The sequence below is a fragment of the Dromiciops gliroides genome, chromosome 3 (genome assembly GCF_019393635.1).
Source record: "Dromiciops gliroides isolate mDroGli1 chromosome 3, mDroGli1.pri, whole genome shotgun sequence".
Lineage (NCBI taxonomy): Eukaryota > Metazoa > Chordata > Mammalia > Microbiotheria > Microbiotheriidae > Dromiciops > Dromiciops gliroides.
Window position 1 is genome coordinate 232366308 of NC_057863.1, and position 7741 is coordinate 232374048.

At 36.6% G+C, this 7741-nt stretch overlaps 1 pseudogene; it reads right to left on the minus strand.

Moving 5' to 3' along the window:
- Window positions 1–4294: 4294 nt before the first annotated feature.
- LOC122746300 lies at window positions 4295–4991 on the minus strand (annotated as a pseudogene).
- Between the last annotated feature and the right edge of the window lie 2750 nt (window positions 4992–7741).

Consider the following 7741-nt stretch of genomic DNA (forward strand, 5'->3'; position numbering starts at 1 on the left):
CAAAGCAGAAAAGACAAAATAAACAATATGATGGGGGAAGTTTGTATGTATTGCTGGAACTATGAGTTTGTAATTACAGAAAAGGGTAGGTACAGGTAATATGTTCCAAAGGAGAAACTTGAACCCATCATACTTTCTATATTTATCCACTTACAAGCTCCTTTTCTTCTTAAATTTCTCTCCACATTTCAAAAAGCATTCTAGGTTATGTTCTGAAATATGTCAAAAAACATAGAACCTTTCTCTCTAATCATTTTAGCATCAGCACATTCTATATTGGGAAAAATATCTTCTTCCACTGGAATAGGTTCCTCTTCATCAGTCTCTAATTGCTTACTATTAATCCTGGACAAGAATTATTTCAAATGGATAAATTTAAATGGAAAAGGTCATATGCTATGAAATTAGTCTTTGTCATGTTTTTCATTAAAGTTGTTTTTTTCTCCTTCTACCTCATTTTACTTGAGTATTGATATTTTAGCTATAATAATATAGTAATATAATTATAATAATATAATGATGATACCATAATAAAGATGATAATATATGGTAAAATAGGTCATATTTATACAGCATATAAAGATAGCATATATTTTAATGCATCATTTCAATTTATTCTCATAACAACCATGTGAGGCAGTTCTATTATTATCATCCTTATTTTGCAGATGAAAAAATTGAGGCTTGGAGGGGTGAAGTGATTTGCTTGTGTTCACATAGCTAGTGTCTGAAGCAGAACTTGAACCCAGGTTTTTTTGATTCCAAATCTAGCTATCAACTTTTCTGTTACTTATCAAAACCTACTCCCGACATTGCATAAGTACCATTTATAAAACCACTGGCAAGGAATATCATATTTTGAAGCTGAAACTGATGGTAGTATAATACATACTAATGAATGATTCCTGATCCATTTCCATCTCATAAAGTTCTAGAGCTTTTCATACCAAACTTTTTGTTATTTTTCAGGTCTTTTGAAGAATAGCTTCCAGATTATAGCTCACAAACCATTCCCATATGTAATATTACATCATAGATTTCAAATATATTGTCAAAATTGAATAATTATGGACTTCCAATTAAGACAGTGATGTGAAAGGTCATGGGAGGGATCGGATGTCCCACCTATATTTATGCAAAGAATTTACAAAGGGTATAAATTGAAATAATGATCTATTAGTCCTATGATAAACAAGAGTAAATGCCTCTATTGAATCTAGCTTGTTAAAAAAAATACAGTGAGAATCCTCTGGGCACTGAGAGAAATCCTGCTAGGAACCAATGAGAGAGCAGATAAACAGACCTGAAATATGATGTCATTATCACTGAAGACTTTCTAATGGAACTTAAAACTAGTGATGATCTGATTGAGGTACTGTGGTGGGAAGTGAAGCCTTCCAGCTCTGAGTACAGGCAGACCAGGGCAGGTGGAAGCCCGCATCCAGAGAACATGCAATTTGGAACAGGACCAAATAGAACCTGACTATTTTATCCAAGAGCATGGGAGGGGCCAGATACTGGCCCTTTCACATAATCCCAAACTGGGAACTGAGGCTAAAAATATCATCAAAAGGAGAAAATAGGAAACATAACAAAGCAATCTTATGAGCTAAGAGATACTCATGAGATATACACAGAAAAAGAGAATGTGTACCTGAAGGTCTCTTTTTTTTAGTGATAGTGTAGAGTTGTGAATAACCAGGGAAAGAATGCAAAGAACAAAACAGCTTTTATTCCATCTGTAAACATTGAATCATCATTCTCTAAATGGGAGAATCTGGTCTAGTGACAAATGAGAGTACATAATACTGGGATCAATGAATGATATCAATTGTAACATTCTTAACATAAACTGAATAGGAAGCCAAGAGGAAATTGCAGCTAAATGGAAGGTTGGCTCAAATTCTAGGAGAGGGGTTTGCTTTATTGTGATGTCCAAAGTCAATGAGAAGCATGAAGCACTTGGGCACCCAGTGGTACTCATAATAATTTACAAAAAAGTCAACTGTGATGATAATTGCAACTTATATGTCAATATATGTTTCAGAGGTTAAAGGAATAAGAGCTCTAAAAAATCAATAGGAGGGGCAGCTAGATGGCGCAGTGGTAAAGCACCGGCCCTGGATTCAGGAGTACCTGAGTTCAAATCTGGCCTCAGACACTTGACACTTACTAGCTGTGTGACCCTGGGAAAGTCACTTAACCCTCATTGCCCTGCAAAAAACAAAAAACAAACAAAACAAAAAAAAAATCAATAGGAGCCTCCCAATTAAAGCTGTACATACTTTAATATTTACTGTCACTGGAAGATGTTGCAAAACATGTTTAAAGGATTTGTAGTAATAAATGGGAGAGGCCATACAAGTCTTCAGGTGGCAGTACGGAAGGTTGTAGAATATAGAGTCTTAAATCATTATATGATGAATATTCAATTTAATACAAGAATCAGGAGGCACTAAATTGTAAGCATTAAATGAAATCACAAAAATTGAAATTGATTATTTTTTAACAGATGGAAAATGATTACAAGTAAGAAAGTCATTTCCAAATCAGATGTCCATGAATCATTAGATCACCAACTTGTTAGAAAAAGTATAAAAACCAAATTAGAGGAAAGAATACAAAAATGAAAATGTGATTTGTGTAATTTCAGCAATTCCAACCTGATTAATTTAAACAAACCACTAATGACAAAAAAGTAGAATGTGAATAGAAAAGGCATTTATACCATTTCCTGGGGGATTTTACTTTGATAGATTTGCTAATATAAATTGGTGCAAATCAATAAAATTTATGTAAATAATCACAATGAATCCATGAGAATATAGAAACAGCTTTATTCAACAAAATCCTTTATTCTTGAAAAATTATGTAATAGGGTCATCTAGAATAATAATAGTTTATAATATAAGTTGCTTTGTAAAATCCTAAAGAGGAAGATAGTGTAAGATTTTAGTGAGTATCACCTCAAAAGAAAATGTGTGGGAAGGAATAAGTTCAAAGAAATATTGAGAAGATTACTAAAGAAGGTAGAACATCACAAAAATATTTTAGGAGAAAATGGGAAGCAAGGTGTGTAATTTAAGATTCTAAATGTGGATTCTAATCTGTTCCCCCAGTTTGGGGGAAACTGACTAAAAATCACTGATAAAACGAGTTTAGGTTTTTAAGGGTTTATTGGAAAATAGAAAGAAAAAGATTGAGAACAGAATTCTAACAGCCTGGCATTCCTATCTTTCCTCAAATTTCCTGTGAAGTCCTCTGCCACCACCACCATCAAGTCAGGAAGCCAAAAGGCCCAGCGCTCTCTGCGCAGGCTCCCTTTCCTCCTTCCTGTCTCCTCCCAGACCATAGGAGGCTCCTCAAGTTGATTGGCTGGTAGCCTTGATAGACAGCACCCATGAGCAAATGTCATTTCCTGACGCCAAGGAAAAGCCACAATGCCTCTGAGGCATTTTCCTCATGGTGGAGCTTTCCCACAGCAAGTCTCCAGTAGGTGGCGTCATTCCAATCATTACAAAGGAAACAAATAAATGAAAAATAGAAAAGATCTGTTTAAATTTCTACTAAAAAAACCCTAAAATTAAAACTTTTCATTAATGACAGTATAATAGAAGATATCCAGAACCAAGTCAAAACATAACAACCACAGAATAAAGTATTTTAAAGTTTGCAAAGGGTTTTCCATACAATCTACCTTTGCAGAAAATCATATAAGGAAAGTACCTTGCTATTACTGTCTCCATTTTATGGGTGAGAAAGTTCAGTTACAGAGATGCTGATAATCTGTCCATAGTCAAACATCTGTGTCATAATGAAAATTTGAACCCATGTCTTCTTGTCATCAAATTCATCACCCTGGGTCATTAAGATGGTCCTTATTGTACATTTTCTTGGTTTCAGCAACATGGCAGTACTTCCTAAATTACATCTATAGTCACTCAAAAGAGTTGCACAGGAACAGTGTGAAAAACATAATTGGAATGCTCCCATACCTAATAATACCAGGTTCTACTTCTATATGCTGGGAACCTACACTTCTGTATCTCTGACCACCTCCTACACACACAGTAAGACTTCCTGTGCCCTGCCTGGAATTCCAAATACCCAGAGACACAACAACACCTCCTATTCCTTAGCTGGTTTTCCAAGTCATACTATGTGACCAGGTAGTTGAGGGGGTATGTGAAGACCTTGAGAGATAGGGCTACACAGAGACCCTAAACTTTATTCTTTTTTTTGAAGGGGCACTGTTTTTATTAAAATGCTTTAGCAGGAGGCACTTGGAAGGGGCTCAAGTGCTCTTCACATAAATCTTGGGGTGGGGCTGCCAGCCCTCAGGGGCCTGCTTCCAGCCTTTCTTCTTTTTTTAAAAAATTTTTTGCTTTTTTAAAATTTTGTTTTGCTTTTTTTCCCCCTTTCTTCTACATATGCTTCAGGCCCTTCTCAAACCTCATCTGCTTCCTTTTCCCTCTTCCTTCTCGGACCTTGCACCTCAAGAACTGGGTCCTCTTCACCAGCTTATGACATTTGTCATGGTTCATCTTTTGGTGGTGGATCTTCAGCATGTTTTTGCAGTGCATTGTGGGAGGCTCCAGGGCGCCTCCTTCCCCCAGCTCTTCCCCATTCCAAGCCTCGCTTGGGGGACAGTCATAGAGCAAGGCTAGGCTCACTGTCTCATGTCTGGGGTCAGGGATGGTGGCCTTGGGCTTAGGGAACAGGTAGCAAATGGTGAGCCAGCTCTCCAGGGGGCTGATGGACATCCTCCTGGGAGCCAGCATCTCTTCCATCTTGGGATCTCCTCAGGTCTTGGCCTGGGGGGGCTGGCCCATTCCTGCCTGAGGGCCAGGTGCTGTAACAGCAACACTGGACCACAAAGACTCGAGGGGACACCACGGGACCGGCTGTGACAAACATTGGCCTGCCCAGGGCATGGCCCTAGTTAGCTGAGAGGTCACATGAGCTAGAAACATAGTGTTTGGGTCAGTCCTTCTAGGGCAAGGTTCAGAAGGACATCCTTCTGCTTCATTCAAGGCTCTTCCCAACCTTAAACTTTCTAATCATTACTTTCATTGATAGAATTCCTACTGTCCACTGATACTTTGCCTGGACTTATTTTCCAATACTTAGCAAACTTCCACCCTCTTTTATTTTCCCTATCCTCAGGAAACTGAACCCTTATTTACCAAGGAACAAATTCAACCCTCCATATCCAACTATCTGCTTCCTTATTACCATCCACTTCAACCCTGTCCCAATGGTCATTCTTTCCAAATTTAGCACTCAATTCTAGATCATTGTGACCATATCTACCAACCCTTAGGATTCTTCATTCTTTTTAATGAGTTTAGTGCCTGGTTTTCAATTCCAATGCATGTTCTCATACTAGGTGATTTCAATGTATAAGTTGATGTTTCCACAAGTATTTCACTTTTTTACTCTTCATTCTAATCAAGTTCAATGACTTACTGCTCTCTTTCACTTCAGCTACACAGAAGCATGGTCATATTTTATATCTTGTCAAGATCCAGAAAAGATTCACTTCTATGTTCAAAGCTCTGAAATTCCTAAATATGGTCATAATCATTTATCATTCTTTTCTGTACCTTATTACCCCTAAACTTCTTACCATTAACAACCTTCATGACTCTCTCAGACCATTATCCTTGCTGCAATAATACTTCTCCTTCCTAATCTCAAACACTATATGAACCAGATCAAATCTATACTCTACTTTATTCTTAAATTCTTTATCCCCTTGTCTTATTGCTGCTCATGATTTACCAAACCTTAATCCTGAATTACTCTCATCTTTTTTCGCGTGAAGCTCAAGAAATTAACAAAAACTTACAGTAAGGGTCCACTACAAATGTATGGTATTAAATCTCATCTGAGCTCTTTAGCAAGAAAAAAGAACTTTCAACTCTTACATAATTGATCCTTTAACCCCCTCAACACAGTGGTTATTTCAATTTTTTTCTTCTTCCACCAGGACTTCCATAGTACCTTTGCCCCACTCTCTGGGCTGAGAATCCCAATACACACTTATGAATAAATATTAGTTCACTTTGCTTCAAGAACTCCCTCTCATTCTCATCTCACATTCCCCGTCATGTCAAATCTTATCTTCTCCTCTACTCTAGTTTCTAATGAAGAGTTGACACCTCAAGGTCTACTCCTTGACTTCATTTTTCCTGTCTTTCCCCTAGCATTCCCACAATCTATTGTACTATATCTACCCTCCACTTCTCAGCTAAAATTGAAAAAACTGTCTACTCTCAGCCCTTATTTCTAAACCCTCTGCAATGTGGTCTCTAAATTCATCATTCAAATGAAATTACTTTTGAAGTTACCAATGATTTCTTAATTGCCAAATATGATGGCCTGTTCTCAGTCCTCATCCTTTGTCCTTAGCCTTCTTTATCTCTCTATAATATTTGACTCTGCTGGCCCCTCCATCCTGGAAAAGCCTTTCTGAGTTTTTGTGATACTCTTATCTCTTACTTCTTTTCCTATTGGTTTGCCCATTTCTCCTTAGTATCCTTTGCTGTATCTTCACCCATATCACACCCCCTAACTATGAATACCCCAAGGCTTTCTCCTTGTTCTGCTTCTATTTTCTCTATATACTTTTACCTCCATAGATGAAACACAGATCCATCAAAGAATCAGAACATTCCTTATATGAATCTTTTGTCTAATGGCCAACAAAATGTTGGTGCATTTGAGGAAATCAAGCACATCCAACATTAGCATTCATATTGTAAATAAAATGAAGACTTAAGGAAATTGTAGCTGAATATAAGAAGTGCTTATCTGCTAATTAAATGGAATTGTCAGAGTTGGTTTAACTGTCTTCCCAAAATATGTAAGGAAAAATCATTTTATCACATATTTGTTCAATTTTCCCAACAGGGTTCATAAAGAAGATAATCAAATATTATATTATAATATATATTATATATTATATATAATATATTATATATAAATATAATATATTAATATATTATATATTATATATAATATATATTATAACTGCAGCATAATCTGTACTATCATTTCAAAAGATAAAGTAGAAAAATCACACAAAGCATTCAACAGCATCCTCTAAACCCAGACAACATAAATATTCATGCTTAGTGCTTTCAATGAGAAGGTGGGGAGCAGATGAAAGTAGTGAAAAATTACATTAGAAAATGGTTCAGGGGGCAGCTAGGTGGCACAGTGGATAGAGCACCGGCCCTGGAGTCAGGAGTACCTGAGTTCAAATCCGGCCTCAGACACTTAACACTTTACTAGCTGTGTGACCCTGGGCAAGTCACTTAACCCCAATTGCCTCACTAAAAAAAAAAAAAAAAAAAAAAAAAAAGGAAAATGGTTCAGAAATAAGCTGCAACCCCCCCCCCCAAAGGCTGGTATGCTGTTACTTGGAAACCTCACAAAATGTGTACTGTGAAACACATCATAAATGTATGTTGAGTTTAAATTCTGGACTTCCCAAACTCAAATTTCAGAAAATACTCCTTTAATTGAAAAATAAACAGATCCCCATCTCTTCACACCCCATTTAAATGATGTATTTTCCTAATACAAGTTTGCTTACTCTGAATTACTTGGCTTCCTATTAGCTTCTTAACTTATCCCATATAAATTTGACTTGAGTAATTAACTTCCATAAGTATAACAACTGATCTTTAACAAGTGGATAACTCCTACAAGTTTGGAGGTATTTTTGACATGG